The sequence below is a fragment of the Mustela erminea genome, chromosome 9 (genome assembly GCF_009829155.1).
Source record: "Mustela erminea isolate mMusErm1 chromosome 9, mMusErm1.Pri, whole genome shotgun sequence".
In the NCBI taxonomy this organism is placed as follows: Eukaryota; Metazoa; Chordata; class Mammalia; order Carnivora; family Mustelidae; genus Mustela; species Mustela erminea.
Genome location: NC_045622.1, coordinates 94807715 through 94824363, shown reverse-complemented (window position 1 = coordinate 94824363; position 16649 = coordinate 94807715). Strand labels below are relative to the sequence as shown.

Below are 16649 nucleotides of genomic sequence, written 5' to 3'. Positions count from 1 at the left end.
TGTATGGCCTCAGGCAAGTAATGAAGCCCGTCTGGGCTTTTCTCATCTGTGCGGTGGGAGACCTGCCTCACCAAGTTGTGGTGAGTATTACATAGGCCGGTAGGTCATTCGCCTGGGCAGCTGGTCGGAGCATCTCCTACGTGACAGGTACACCTGCCTGCAGAGGAGAATCGGACACAGGCCTGGCTCCAAAATGCTTTTGTGCTGGGGAGACAGAAGAGACATGTGTATTAAAAAAACAGTTCATTGGGCTGCCTGGGTGGCTCAGCCATTAAGCTTCTGCCTTCGGCTCAGGTTATGATCCTGGGGTCCTGGGATCGAGACCTGCATCAGGCTCCTTGCTTGGTGCGAAGGCTGCTTCTCCCTCTCCCACTCCCCCTGCTTGTGTTTCCTCTCTCGCTGTGTCTCTCTCTATCAGATAAATAAATCTTAAAAAAAAATAAAAAAATAAAATGAAGCTGTTCATGGGAGCCTCAGTTGGTTAAACATCGGATCCTTGATTTTGACTCGGGTCATGATCTCAGGGTTGTGAGATCGAAGCCCGTGTTGGGGCCCTGTGCTGGGCATGGAACCTCCTTAAGATTCTCTCTCCCTCTGCTCCTGCCTCCCACCGCTCCAAGGAACAACCAAATGCCATCTCTGCCTCCCTGCCCTTCTGCTGACCTGCTTAGCCGTCTCCCGTGGCTTCCAGCTTGCCGCTTCCGAGAGCAAGTTGTTGGTCACTTGTTGTCCAGCCACTGCTCAGAGCACAGCTGATTTGCTGACTGGGTAGGCTGGAGCCTGGAGAGGTCAGAATGAGAGTCAAAACTCAGGTTTGGGAAGCTGTCTAGGGCAACCGGCTCACCTGATACTTCAGTCTCTTCTGCAGTATCTCTGCTGGTGTACCTGCAGGGATGGGGAGCTCACCACCTTTAAGAGTAGTGCATTGCCTGGGAAAACCTTCCGTCTCAGGAAGTATTTCCCAAGCAAGCTGAACGTTGCCTCCCACTAACTCGCTAACTCTGTCTGAGCCTTCCCACAGCTGCAGAGATACAAAGTGATTGGTGCCTGCTCTGTCGGGGCTCGGGGCTCGGGAGCAAGAGCTTCACCTCTGCTCCTGGAGCAGTTGCCAAGGGAAGCTCCTGACTCCGGGGGAAGCACCTGCTTGATGCTCTCTTACCTGAAGTCTCAGGGTGTCCATGAGCCCCTCCACCCGGGACCTTTCCCTGCAGCTCCTCTGAGAGGGCTCGGGACCACATCGCAGAGCCCGGAGACCTTTGAAGTTACTGTTTGCGCAGCAGACCTGGGCTCACAGTGTGATCCACACTCACTCTGAGCACTGTCCCCTCTGCTTCCTCTTCACAGCTATCTCCTGAGATTCCCAGGGTGATTCTCAAAGGAGCTGCAGGAGTGCTACTGAAGAGTCAGCTTCCAGGCTGCCTGGGGCCTAGGAGAGAGGAGCCAGAGGTAATTTTCTATCACTGTCTTCTCTGCCTGGGGTGGGTGGGTCCCCAGAATTGAGAGTTCCCTTTTACTGAGCAGTAACTCTTTGCCAGCACTGTGCTAAGCAGGGCTATTAAGCACAACTGTGGAAGTTGTGCTCTGCTCAATTCCCTGGAGTTGTGCAGTGCCCAGCATGAACACCCATAAACGGTGGCACTGTGAGCACTTTGCCTGCGTTGTCTCATTTGTTCCTCACAATAACCCTATGAGGGCAGTACTATTAGGATGCCTATTTTATAGATGAGGAAATGGAGGTACCACAGAAAGATTGTGTAACATATCCAAAGTCAGAACAGTGAGGTGGTGGCCAAGTTGGGATTTAAACTTTCAACTCCAGAGCCAAGGTCTTGACCACTGTGCTCTCATTGCAAGGAGTCACAGGCAGAGTGTTCATGGTACAGATCTTGAATTTGGGCTTGCTTCAGCCCCCAGCTTCATCCTTACTACCCTATCAACTCTGTCTGACTTCGGAAAAGTTACTCTGAACTTCTGTCTCTTTTTCTGTGACAGAAGAAGGGGAAAGTGAGTCCTACCTTACAGAACTGTTGGCAAGACTCAATGAGACAGTACACAGCAGAGGAACTGGTGCTGTTGGCCTCTTAGAAGAGAGAGATAAACAGTGGCTTAAACACCCACACTGTCCAGAAGTTTGGGGCAGGGCTGGGGGCCACCCCCGGGCAGGATCAGACCGCCTATACCCACCAGTGTAGCAGGTCAGAGCAGAGCCCAGCGTCTACCGCCTCGCTTGACTTCCCGGCTCTGCCCTCCCCGGGGGCCGCTGATGGATTTATTTTGGAGATGGCCGGTGTCGGGCCAGCAGCAGGATGCTGCAATTTTGCCTGTGGCAAATTGTCTCCCGCACAGTGAGATCAAGCCTCTTCCAAGGCAGGATGTAATCATCACAGTGTTAGCATCTGCCTTGTGAGAAGAGAGGCACTCAATGGGCTGGGGGGGGGGCCCTCTGAGCAGAGGAAAGTGAGGGTGATGGGCTGCTGACTGGGGCTTTTCTGTTGCCTTGGAGTTGCCGCTCTAGGGACAAAGTGGAAAACAATGGGACTGAATGGTCACACCTTGAAAAGACTGAGCTGTAGATTTACAAAGAGGAGGCTGGTCCCTCCCCACACCCACACACACCCTGCTTCCCCTCAACATACACATACACACATGCCTATGCACAGACACCACAAACCTCTATCAAGCGAGACCTTGGGATTCAGGAGGAATTCTGGGAAACAAGTTGCTGGCCAAGGAGGACACAGGTGGGGCTGTTTCAGTTCCTTCCCACAGGTGATCCTTCCACCAAGTCTAGTGAGGCAGGCCCAGGAGGACAATGCCAAGAACAGGGGTGCCAATAAGAGGCCTGCCTCCCTGGGGGCTCTCTGGGTACATGCTGTGCCTATCCAAATCCAGGCGGAGGTGACAAGCACAGAGACCTCAGAGCAGAAGTGTCAGGAGCTGGCGGAGGGGCGGGGGATGAGAGCGTATGTGCGCATCCCTTTGGTAGCAAGGACGCAGGGCCTTGGAGTGGGTCCTTGGCCTGAGCCGTCTTGCTGGATCCTCCAGGGAGGGGTTCCCTGGAGCCAGAGGTCAGGTATCCCCAAGGAGGAGTCTCCTGCTTCCGCTGACCCACACCAGGAAAGAGGGGGAGGAGGTCACTTTTCTGTGTCCTGGGACACATACTTCCTGGGACAGACACGGCAGTAGACATTGACGTTCAAACTCGTATCACTCTGCACTGGGCTTTATGTCTTCATGAAGCATCTGGAAGGCCATGAGACCTGCCCAGATGCCATTGAGACGTTGGATGCCGAGGAGACAGAGCTGGCCGGGCCAGGGCTCCGAGAGGAATAAGAGGGATTCCTGATCGCATACACTCGGTTCAGGCTGATTTCATAGGACAATGTCTGACCGGTTTTTTTTGGTCTGTTTTCTTTAAAAGAGGCCCTATCTGGAAGTGGTGTGTGTGTGTGTGTGTGTGTGTGTGTGTGTGTAATAGAGACAGAGACAAAGACAGAGACAGAGATAGCCTGGATTCTAACACTGTTTGAAGGTGTGGTGTTTGGCCCCCTGGTCCCGGAGTAAGACTGTGGAAGGAGCTGGTTGATTGCATGTAGGATCCAGTGTGATGGGTACAGGCAAAATTGGAAGAATTGGGGGTGAAGAAAGGAAGAGGCAGGCCAGTTGACTGTTTCAAAACATGGGTTTGGGGGTCACACTGGGCCACCATATGGCCTTGGGACGTCACTTCACCTTCCGGGTCACCCGAAGTCATCCTTTGCAAAATGTAGAAAATAAAACTTACTTTCAAGAAAAGTCATTGTGGGGATTGAATATGGTAATCTATGAGAATATTCTGTTCGGTGCCCTGATAGGAAAAAACAAAAGAAAGAGAAAAATAAAGGAGTGAGGCTTTGCTTTACAAATATGTTTGTGTTAAGAAAAGTCACCGTGCATTCACAATCCTTTGATGGATATGCCTCTCTGACAACCTGGAAGTCAGATTGGTCTAACTCTGACTTACAAGTTCCTTTTCAGGAATGGCAGAGACAGAATGTGTGGATTCAGCTCTTGCAGAAGGCCAAATTCTGCTTCAAGAGTTTGACTCATATCCACTCAATGTCTACTGCTTAGTGTGAGGTCTACCTGACACTAAGTGCAGTTCTGTCTTCAAGCCAGACCCCCAACTTCAGCCTCAACTGGACAGATACACCTCTCCTGCTGGAAGACTGGGAAACTAAGGGTCATGGGAAATGGTGGTGGTGGTGGTGCCATGTGCCAGGTGGTATGGGTGGCACAAGTGTGTCCACACATGTGGGCACTGATGTAGAAGACCACCATGAGAGATGAGCACAGATGCGTCAGATTCTGGGCACACTTGCCAGAGCTCCGATTACCAATGACCATGACATTGGCTTCTCTGCCTCAAGTAATGGACAGACCCCAAGGTGACCCTCAGTGACATCTTGCCTCCTGGTGTCCATACCTTTGCCTAATCCCTGCCTCTTGTGTGTGAGCAGGACTGATGACCTGCTTCTAACCAACAGAATATGGCAAAGGTGATGGGATGTCACCCCCGTGATCATATTTCATCATATAAAATTCTGTCTTAGCAGACTGCAGAGAAAAAAAAAGGTTTTCTGGCTTTGAAGAAGTAAGCAAGCATATTGTGAGAGGGCTTATGGAAAGGGCCATCTGGCAAAGAACTATGAGTGGCCTTTGAGAGTTGAAAGTGGATATTAGCTGACAGCCAGCCAGAAAACAGTCATCTCAGTCCTGGAGCTACAAAGAGAAGAACTCTGCCAACAGCCTGGAGGAGCCTGAAGCAGACCCTTCCCCAGCTGAGCCTCTGATGAGACTTCAGCCCAGTCCACACCTGCAGGGTGGGAGGAGACCTTGGACCAGAGGAATGGGTGAAGTTGTGTCCAGAATTCTGATCTGCAGAAACTGAGATAACAAATGTATGCAGAATGGAAAGTCTCTGTATTTGTGGTTGGTTGTCACACAGCAGTAGCAAACGTAACCTCCAGTTTTGGTGAGATCGAGAGAATAAAAATCGAGGCTGGCTTCTTCCCTCCATGACTCCCAGCCCCTGGCCTCACCAGGGAGGTGAATTAGATAAATAGCTGTAAATTGTTCTGATATCCTGGAGAAAAGCACTAATGCAAAGTATGGTGATTATATCATCAAAGTGGCTGTTGGAGTCATCCAAAAAGCAAATCTAATGAATTGGGTGAATAGAGGTTTGCAAATAGAGAGTCCTTGGTGAATGTCGGAAATTAGGAAGATTTCCATTATAGGTGTTCATTTCCCATGATGGGTAATTATCGAGGCAGAACAGGATCTGCAAAGCAGCCTCTTCCTGGGTCCTAACAATAGGCATAGAAAGATGAGGTTAATAATCCCTAATGAGGAAGATAACTGGAGCTGGTGTCTCAAAGGGTAATTGTCATCCCCAAGGACAGCAGAGCATCCTTATTAATCTTTCATCCTGGGACCAAAAGTTCAGATGGTGTGTTTTCTGAAGGTGGCACAGCATGGGACAGCCATTCTTCTTGCCTGTAGGGAAGGTGGCAGCTCCCACATCATTAGACGGGTATTTTTCCACTTCTCCTCACAGAAGAAAAATTTCTATGTAATTAATAGAGTGAGATGATCAATATCTTTTACTTTGGAATCAGGTCTAACAGACTGAAGTTTAAGTCTCATCCATATCTGTATCACTATATCAGTTAGCTCTTGCTGCATAACAAGCAATCCCAAATTTAATAACTTAAAGCAACAGTCATTTATATAGCTCACAAGTGTGCAGATTGGCTGGGAAGTTCCACTACTCTGGACTCAACTTGGGTGATCTTTGTTGGGCTGGCTTATTAATCTGTTATTAGTAGCTCAGCTGGAAGTATGGCTGATCTTGGCTGGCTTCAGCAGGGAGACCTGAGCTGATCTGCTTCTGCCTCTCTTGGTCTCTCCTCTTCCAGCCGGCTAGCCTGTGCTTATTCACTTACTCATTTGAGTTTAGCTATCAGAACTCAAAAGAAGAGGCAGAAGTTTGCAAAGCCTCTTGATGACAAGTCTTAGAACAGGTGAGCCTCACTTCTACTGCAATCCACCTGACAAAGCAAGTTATAGAGACAGCTCAGATTCGTGGATTGGGGAAATCACATCCACCTTTGTATGTAGGAAGGCTATTAACTGGGGTCATCAGTGCTTCTTCCCAAGGAAGCACTGTTCCATGAGTAGCAAGAATGGGCAAGCTCGGATGCACAAACCCTAACTGAGCCTCTGCTGAGTCATGTTTACTGAAGTACCATTGACCAAAGGAAGTGACATGGTCAACCACATCCAGGGCTGCAGAAATACACACCATCTTCCATGGGAAGAAGAATTTGTGGCCATTTCTGTCCCTCTAAGTGTTACCTGGGAAAATCTCAACCATCATTAAAGTGAACCCTAGATGAGGCAAATGTGGAAAAATCTTGACAATTGTCAAAGATGAGAGGACAGTGGTCAGCAGGTTGGTCGACAGGAAGTCAGCATTAGCATAGGAGTCTGTGTACCCACATCTCACCCCACTGTCCCAGGTCTTCAGCCCCTGCACAGCTGTGGCCCTGCCCTGGACCCCATGTGTGAAAGCAGCACCATGCGGAAGAAACCTGCTGTGATCCACACAGGGAGATTTATGTTTCCTAGTGGCCACATTTTTTTAAAAAAAAGGTAAAAAGAAGCAAGTGAAATTAATTTCAGTAATATATTTTACTTAACTTAATATGCTTCAAATATTAATCACTTCAACAAGAAGTCAATATAAAAATTATGACTGCAGTGTGTTATTACATCTGAAGTCTTCAGGACCTGATATGTGTCTTACACGTACAGCCCATCTCAGTTTGGACCAGGCACATCTGAAGTGCTCAATGGCTACACGTGGCAAGTGGCTACTGAAGTGGGGTCCTGCCCTGGCCCTCCTCTAGCTGCACCTCTTTCATGGGGTGAGGAGTCCACAGACCCAAAAAGATGTACTTGTTTGAAATTCACATCTTCTGTTCTTAGTCCAGATTCTAGGTACAGCAGACCCGAATACCCCAGACAGGAATTCAGAGTGGCTTCCAAATCTCCTCTCCAATTCCACCCTCCAGACAACTGTCCTGGTGCTCACCTCTAGGCCCTGGGAGGCCACGGGATGACTGTCGGCTGGTGGGATATATGGTCATTCTTGGATGCGCATGTGGCTAGACTCCTTGCCATGAGGGACGGACGAAGCTGGAGGTGGGACAAGAGGAAGGCAGGACACTTTGATGCTTCCACTAGTACACTTGCCCCACCGCTTCTGGTGTTGGTGGGCATCACCACAGCCTGGAGGCCAGGCAGGAATATGGGAGCCCTCCCCGGTTCCTCCTGCCCCCACACTGGCAAGTCCCATTGATTCCACGTTCAAATACAAGCGATGCTCATTATTCAAAGTAACTTCATTCCATAAAGTTGTGCAAATGCTGGGTTAGGGAGTACTGTCAACACTGCTCCTAGGGGAAACACACGGTTAGGTTCCTGTGAGCCTCTGGTCACAACATGTTCAACCACAGTCTGCACACAGTTTTGTTTTATGTGTGTTTCTGTTTAAAGACATCTTATTTAATATACATGGATTGACTAACCTTGAACTCATGGCCAACAGCACTCTGCCTGAACAAAGCTTATCTAACATAAGAATTTCCTCATAAGACACATCACAGCTTCCACATGCTCAGGAAGAGTGGACAGAACTTCCGCTGGAGGCGATTTTAAAGAATAAGAGCACCAGCCAAAAGCCCAGAGGCGAAAAAATTTGGCACTAAATAGACTGCAGAAAGACACTCGCTTACAGTACGAGGTGAAGCAAGAAGGCAGATTGTCACCTTGTTTGACCTCACCTGGGAGCATGCACAGGGGCACCTCGAAAGTTTTACAGCTCTGCACAGGTCCATGAATGACCATGAAAGCACTGCAAGCATTATTTTGGGACTTAGAAATAAATTGTAGCAAGTAGGTGAATTTGCAAAAATGGAACCCAGGAATGACGGGGAATGGCTAAATACTTTCGCTCTGTCTCTTACCCTTAGGCCAACGCATCTCTGTCCTGGAGGAAGGTGGAGCCTCCTCCTGGCCCGTCTCCCTGTTTGCAGGATTGATGCGCCAACCTCCATCACAGAGTATCAGCCCAGTATCCAGAGTTGTCCTTCTGCAAGGTCAAACCTTCCATTCTGCGGGTCACTCGGGACTAAGTGTGAATTCCTCACTGTGGCCTGCAAGGCTGTCCTTGCCCGCCTCTGCGGACATCTCAGGCATCACCCGTGCCTCTCCCTCCCTCACCTCTCTCCAGCCACACACTTGCATCTTCTCCTCCTGACCCCCTCCCCTAGTGAGGCTCCCACCCCTTGGTTGTTTCTCCAGCAGGGCTACTCTCTGAGTCTCCTCTCTGCTTCTCATGGCTTGCGATGCCGAGATGATTTATTGAATCACAGGTCAAGGGCCAGAGTTCACCTTGGCTCACGTGGAGAGAGTGGAACTGACCCTTGGGTGGCAGACACTTGATGCCTTCTCCAGACCCTGGGAGGCATGTCGAAACAGCAGAAATACTTGACATCCAATGCTGAGACCCAAGACCTTTGCAGCTGCAGGGTTCTGTGGCCTTGGCCAAGAATCTGACCTCTCCCTGTGGGAAAACACACATTCTCAAATTTAGAAACCATAGGGCTTTATAATTGCAAACAGCACATCCTTATAATTTTGAAATCTTAGCATCTCGGGGGTTCCACCCAAGAAACTGATCCCCCTCTCGTCCTCTGAAAGCTTCTTTTAGATAAGTACCATGTTTTTATAATTATGGAGCTGCAGGATTTCATGGTCCACCCAAGGATCTGACCACCCTTCTCAGACCCACATTTGTTTATGAGGCCATAGACCTTTGAGAGCCCCACCCAAAACCACACTTGGGAGAAACACCATCGTCCTAGAATGATGGACCTCATGGAGCAGCATAAAGGGATGTTCTTGGCATTGTGCACCATTTGAAATAAAAACACAAAAAGAAGCCAGAACATCCCCGTGGCCTATATCCTGTGCCTGTAATTACAGAAGATTCGTTATTGTGCCCGGCCAAACATGCAGATATCCAAACAGTCCCAGGGGCAGGACGGATGATGTTTTATTCTCTGCTTCTTCAACTTTTTGTAGTATTGCTGACTTTATAATAAAAACTGTGACCAAAAGGGGGGGAAAATGCTTTGTTCCTGTCCACGGGCTGGTGAGGGTGATTTATCAGAGTTTAATAGCCGAGTTACCTCTCTGCCCCGGGCCAGCTGACCTTCTGGAAAATCACCGAGATTTATCATTATTAAAAAGTTGATGCCCCGGGTCCCACTGTGGTGCACATTCGTTCTGCCCAGTAATGGATGAGGGTGCCAGTAGGGGCCGGGTGCAGACGACGCTTCTGTCTTCTCATACACTGCCACGGGGCAATTATGATCCATTTCCTGGTAGAGACCAGCTCGTCCTGAGTGATGATGTTAGCCCAGGAAGAAGCTCTGCCCGTTTTTCCCCAGCAGTGGCTGGACGTGGGGAGGAGGGCTGCCCTCCGGGAAGACAGGAGGCTGCCGATCCAGGGAAAAGGATCCAGGAAGTCCATACCTGGGCCCAGGGAGGGAAGCTCTGGAGCAGTGGTTCTTAACTGGGGGTGATTTTAGTCCTACTAGGGACCTTTAGTAAAGTCTGGAGGCTTTTTTGTTGTCACACTGGGGACAGGGTTCTCCTGGCGTCTGGTGGGCAAAAGTCCAGGTTACTGGGGTGCCCAAGACAGAGAGCCTTCCGTGGCAAAGGATTTTCCTGTCCCAAATGTCTCTAGTGCCAAGGTTGAGAAAGCCTGCCCTAGAGTAAGGGAGAGCTTTGTTCCTCTCAGTAGGTCCGGGGCTTGGGCAACAGTCAAGGTCCTGATAAAGACCTGGTACAAACGTGCTGTTGGCGGCAGCTAACACTGAGCAGGGAAGGAGCTGGAGGGGCAACTTCTCTAAGTTGGTTCTATATAAGGTTTCAGGGCTGAGGCTTGCTGGGCCTCCTGGTTTTGGCGATTGCCTTACCCTCTTCCCACCCTGTCCCGCCGCACCCGGGGAATCATTCTCTATCCTCCATCAAGTCCTATGTTTTGGTCCTCAGTGCATTTGTCACGCTGTCCCTGGACTTTTCTTCCCCAATTTCCACCTGATATAATAGGACCCATTCCTCAAAACTTAAATGCCACTGCCTCCATAAAGTCTGCCCTGATTTCCTCTAATTGTTCCAACATCTGTAAGCCCTTTTCTTTCATTAGGTAGAAGTAGGGAATTCCTTCTGGTTTGGATAGGGGAGGGCATAGTAGGGTACCATAGTTACATACACAGACTTTGGTCTGGGGCATTCCGGTTTTGCTGTTTGTTCCTTAGCTGGTGTTAGACACATTGCTTTAAACTTGCTAAACTCAGTTACTATAGATCTGAAATGGGGCTCAGTCACTGTTGCTGAGAAGACTGACTGCATTAAAATGAATTTGCAGAATTTAGCAGTGGGATGGAGAAACCATTGGGATGAACCCTTACCATGCAGTTCCTAAAGACTGGGTATTGCTCTCTAAGCTTCATCTTCTCTGTGGGTACCATGCTTGTCCTTGTCCCCACTTTCCAGATGGGGAACTGAGGCCCAGAGAGGGTAAGGGGCCTGCCAAGGTCACCCAACCTGTGGTGGGTGCTGCCTGCTATCTGCAGAGATTAGAGGTGAACGCTTCCCTTTCCTGGGCTGCCCTGGGTGATGACAGGCATGGGCTCTTGGCAGATCCAACTGTAACTTTCTAAGTGCTTAGTGCATGGCTGGCTGGAAGGCTGGCTGGCTGATACACAGACTGCCAGGTCTCCATTCTGCTCTTCTCCTGATGAACCTTTGAGATGTGTACATTGTACAACTGTGTACATTGTACAACATTTTAAATATGAGAGGTTATATGGAATTTCAAGGTCATGTAGCAAGTAAGTGGCAGGGCCAGGTTTAAAGCTATGTCTGTTGACTCCAAAGCTAACACTATTGCTTTAATGACAATAGCCTTTTAACTATCACAAATGGATAAAAACAACTAATATTAGCATGGACCACATTGCAAGTACCGTGCTAAGTAAGTACTCTACAGGGATAACTTACAGCTTCCGTGGGGTGTCCCCCACGGATGGATCAGGAACCCGATTCTTGCAAGGAAAGTGACATTCCCAAGGTTCCCAGACACTCCGACTCTTATATCCCGTGGCCTGCCAACTTCCTGGAAGCTCTCTGTCCCATGTCAGGGACTGTGCACCCACAGCTGGGCTCCCGCCCTAGAAGTCTTCAGTGAATTGCACTGGCCACACAGCTTGCCCTTGGCAGGCCAGTCCTGCCCTGGGAGGCTAAGCTCAGCTGGTCCCTAATGAGCATCGCTGGGGACAAAGGCAGCTGGAGCTCCTTGTTCGAGGCCCTGTTGTGGGGACAAAGGCATGAACTGATGCGTTCTCTGTTCTTTTGTATTAAATAATTGGCTTCAATTACATCAGCTGGATGGAGTGTGGCACTTGGAGGAACGTGGAACTTATGAAAATGGAGGTCCGGGGGTGCAGAGCCAAGGAGGAGGGGCTCTCATGGGCTTGCCAGGGTCCATCCTCCCCAGCACTTACCCAGAGCTTGGGGGAAGAGTCTTAACTTAGCTTCTCCCAGTTTCCTCCTCTGTAGAATGGAGAGAGGAAGAGAGAACCTTTGACCAGAGGTTCTCAAATGGCTCTTGGCCAAGCTCTGGGTGTCGAGGAGGCTGAGCAGGACTCCAGGAAGATGCCCTCTGTTCAGCCAGAACAGCTTCTTCCTTTTTCTGTTTTACATATTAGGCTGATACCTTCCACATTGGGTTGAGCAAAGGATCCCTGGACAAAAAGGAAAAAAAATTGAGACTAGACAGAGAATATTTAGGTTCCCTCCCAGCTCTAGAATTTCCAGATCCTACCTTGAGGCTTGAGGGTCTTTTTGCAGAGGGATGGCCTACTTCTCATTGTGGGAGGCTTTGTTGAGGTGGCCTGATCTGCTAGGGTCGTGCTCTGAACTCTACTCTCTGCACTGGAGAAAAAAAAAAGGTGATGATGATGATGATGATGATGATGATATGGTGGTGACGGCGATGATGGTGATGATGGTGATAATGATAATGGTGGTGGTGGTGGTGATGATGATGATATTGAAGGTGATGATGCTGACAACAATGATGGTGGTGATGTTGGTGATGATGGTGATAATGATGATGGTGGTGGTGGTGATGATGGTGTTGATGATGATGATGATATTGATGGTGATGATGCTGGTGATGGTGATGATGACGGTGGTGATGATCATAATGATGGTGGTGATAGTGATGATGATGATGGTGGTGATGGTAATAATGGTAATGATAGTCATGATGACGATGATGGGGATAATAATGATGGGGATGGTGGTGATGATGATGATAATTATGATAATGTTGGGAGTGATGTGATGATGATGATGGTGGTGGTGGTGGCGGTAGTGGTGATGATGGTGATGACGGTGGTAGTGGTGGTGGTGGTGATGATGGTGATGATGGTGGTGGTGGTGGTGATTGTGGGAGCCATAACAATAACATTAGGACTAACCTTTCTGTGTGGCCCCACATTCCCTAGCTTAAGCAACCAACTTGCACTCTCTTATTGAACCCTAAGCCCAGTGAGGCAGGTGCAGAACTGTCCTCACTTGCTGGAGATTCATTAACAGGTATTTACTGAGCTCCTACCATGTTCTAGGTATCCTGAAAAACACAGCAATCCTTGCTCTCATGGAGCTTACAATCTAGAGTGGAAACAATAATAAAAGTCATAAATAAGTATGACAGGAAGATCAAGGGGAAGGGGCTGGTGGGCGGAGGGGTGCAGAGGGGCTTGCAATGGAAAACCTAGTGCTCAGGAAAGGCATCAGGAAAAGGTCAGATCTGAGCATAGATTTGAAGGAGACATGTGCGTACCTGAGCCAAGTGCTCCTGGCAGAGGGAACAGCCACTGCAAAGACCTTAGCATGGGGTGTGCTGCAACTGAGTGTTTGAGGAGCACTGTAGGATCGGTGTGACTGGTAGGGTGGGCAAAGGGGGCGATGACAGAGGAGCCATGCTCAGGACCCTCTGGCTGGGCTTCTCTGGTAGAGCCTAGGGACGAGGTTGGGCTCTATGGTTCAGAGCAGGGACCTAGGCTTTTACCTTGAGTGAGATGGAATTTCTGGGGGCTAGTATTTGGGGCAGGGATATCTCTGATAGGGGAAGGGGGAGGAAGCGAGGAGTGGTCAGATTAGGGACACATCCTGGAGGTAGAACCGACAGGAAGTGCTGAAGGGCTGGAGGGAACACCAGTGGAAGGAAAAGGAAGTTGTCAGTGGTCATTGCTCCAGGTGTTGGGGTCAGGGGTGGGAAGGGGATGTTCTCATTTTCCGAGATGGGGAAGTATGGAGATTAGATGCCTGTCAGTGGCAGGGCAGAGATACCCAGTGAGAAGCTGGGTACGATGCTGGGGGTCAGGGCACAAGTCTGGGTGTGGTGTTTGCCACGATATCTACGGTATTTGTCTTTGCGATCCCCAAGGAGGTGGGTGTGGACAGAAAAGATGAAGACCGGGCCCTCAGGGTTAGAGACTAGCAGGGGAGGGGGAGTAGTTGTGGGTGAGGAGGGCCACAGCCGGGAGGCAAGGAACCAGGAGTATGGAGACCCCACAGAGAGGGAGCAAACAGCGTGTGCTGTGAGCCCAGTAAAAGGAGCCCAAGAAATGACACTGGATTTAGCAACGGGACGCCGTACTGATGCTGATGAGAGTGGTTATGGTGGAACTGTGGGGACAAAACCTGACGCCGGAGGGCTCAGGACAGACTGGGAAGGGTGGCAAGGGAGTTGGCCTGCCTTCGTCGATGTGGCCCAGCAAGTCTTTCAAGGAGCTTTGCTCTGAAGGGTAACCCAGGAAACAGATGTGCGGGGTCAGGGGGCATGGGGCATGGCCAGGGTTTTTGTGGTCGTTGTTTTAAGGTAAGAGAAACTCGAGCGTATTTATAGGCTGTTGAGGATGACCCAGGAAAGGCGGAAAAATCGAGGATGCGGAGGCAAGGAGGAAGAACTTCTGGAACGGTGTGTTCAGTGGGTGAGAGGGGCTGGGCTCTGAGGCTTGACTCAGGGGTTGGCCTTAAATAGGCTACACAGAGAGAAACTGAGGTCCAGGGAGGTGAGGGGACTTGCCCAAGGACCCGCAGGGACAGAGCAGTCTGATGCCAGGGCCTGGTTCTGTCACCACCAGATGTCCTTGACTTCCCTGCTCAGAACTGGACCCCAAGGCTAAGGGGGCTTGTCAGGGAGGGTCCACGGGGCTCCCTCAAAGGCAGCGGCCGGGACACCCGCCTCCTTTCTGCTCAGGAGGCTCCCTCCACCAGCCTCGCGGGACCAGAGGAATCCTGAAATGCCAGGGCTGGTGGTTCCCAAGCGTCCCAGAATCCACGGAGGAAATGGCCAACACTTTGAATTGAGTCTATCCAACAAAACTCAAAACAGGCATTTGAACTGGTGTGACGCAGCCTGGACTGGTCACTGTAGGACACAGACGTGAGGACACACTGCTGTCCCTCCCCACAACCCCAACCCCCCAGGCTTCTGCTTCAAGGAAGGGAGCCCTGGTTTCCAGCCTCGGGTTGGGATTAAGGCCAGCGAGGGCCACAGACACAGTCCGTGACGCATAGGTCAGACTGCCCAGCCCCTGAGGGAGGATCTGTCTGTGGCTTTCAGATGTGTTTGTGGAGTTGTGACGTGGCTAGAGCACATGTCCCATGTATGTTCGTGGGTGAGCTCACCTTCGTATTGTCCGCAGACACGTATATGCGTGTGGTGTATGAGTCGGCCAGGGACTCCTGAGGGGGACAAGGGCCACATTCCCTGGCCTGCGGGGGATGATAATTATTTCTCTCCCTGTGGCGTCTCCAGTCAGCTCGGGTTCATCAGATCGCTGCTCAGTTTGATCAGGCGTGATTCCTGGCTGGGCCTTGGGTTCAAGCCAGATCCACTGGTTTTCTGCTTTTACTTGGCCTGGTACCGCTTGGGGCGTGTTCTTCGGAGAGCAGATGGCCGAAGCGCGGGAGACCGAGTTGAATTATGTAAGCACAGAACATTTCCATTGGCCCGAGTGAGTCACGAGGCCATGCCCAACCTCCTGGGTCAGGAAAGGATGTTTCCTCTACCAAGAGTCTACGGTTAAGTCTTGTGGCAAAAGGTGTGGATATAGCATTCTTTTTTTATTATTATATTATTATAATATATATTTTTTATATTATTATTATTAGTTTTTTATTTTAATTCCAGTGTAATTAACATGGAGTGATAGTAGTTTCTGGTGTACAGTATTATGATACAACAAATCTAGACAGTGCCCATGGCTCATTATGGTAAGTGTGCTTGCTCTGGAGTCCCCAGTAGGGCAAGATGTGGGTGTGGAATTCTGTATGGGCAGGGAGGGGGCTGGAGAGCCAGGACGTTCCTCCAGTCTTCCATGGTGGGGAGTGGTATGGTTGCTTCCAAATACGGGGGTAAGGGGAGCACTGACAGCAGCTTCCTAACCCCATCATCGCCATCGTCCTTGCTGACCGTGAGAGCGGCTGTCCTCCAGCCACCTTGGGGTAGCTCCCTAAAACCGCCAGCCCTTCCCCAGCTCCAGTTCCCACTGGGCTTGGGGACTGAGTGATCATTTTCCTTCTTATTTTTAGAATTTTTCGAAGGAAGGAGGGAACCTTCTGGATGGTCCTCGAGGCTGTAGAATCCTACCGGTATTGAGCACACTGCACTTGGTAAGCCTGAGCCCTGCCATCAGGCCAAGGGTGACTTGGAGCCCTTCACCTTCCTCTGCCTGCCCTGCCTTCCAGGGTGCCCAGCCCCGGGCCTGGCTCAGCCCAGGCAACTGCCACAGGGGAGTCTGGAAGTCAGATGGGCAGTGTCATCCCAAAGGAGTCCCTCCACAAAGCTGGTCTTTGGGCCAGGAGGACCAGCCAGCGGCCGTCCTTCCCCTCACAGGGTCTCCACAGGCAGCGCCCCTGTCCAAAGACTGAATATTTCTTCTCCTTGCTCTGCAGCATTGATGCCTTGCAGATCCTCAGGGAAAGTTGAAACATCACCTTGCCCTTGGGGGTTCAGTCACGAGTTTCTGGATTGGCGCTTTTCTTCTCCTGCTCTGTGGTCCCACGGATGGGCTTCTCCTTGGCACTGGAATGAGAGCCGGTGGGTGGGAGGGATCGCTCCCAGCACAGCGCCTGGCTCTGAGTACATGTTCCTCAGACTAGAGAGGAGAGGAATTGGGGCCAAGAAATCTCTCTCACCACGGGGACAGCCTGGTTCCCGTGACCGGAACTAAGATAAGGTCGGCTACCTGTAAGGGAGTATTAGCCAGCCTTAAAAAGAAAGGAAAGGCTGGCAGGAGTTACAACATGGATGAACTCGAGGACTTTAAGCTAAGTGACAGAAGCTGGGCACAAAGAGAGGAACACGCAATGACCACAGTCACGGGAAGTGAGCTAGAGCAGTCAGATTCACAAGGCAGAAAGGACCGTGGCAGTTGCCAGGGGCTGGAGGAGGA

At 50.4% G+C, this 16649-nt stretch overlaps 1 long non-coding RNA gene across 1 annotated transcript; it reads left to right on the top strand.

The window, feature by feature from the left end:
- The first annotated feature begins 15351 nt into the window (after positions 1-15351).
- LOC116599558 lies at positions 15352-16643 on the top strand. The gene is made up of 3 exons (XR_004289419.1): positions 15352-15468; positions 15787-15867; positions 16150-16643. It is a non-coding gene; the product is annotated as an uncharacterized LOC116599558 (long non-coding RNA).
- Positions 16644-16649: the final 6 nt, after the last annotated feature.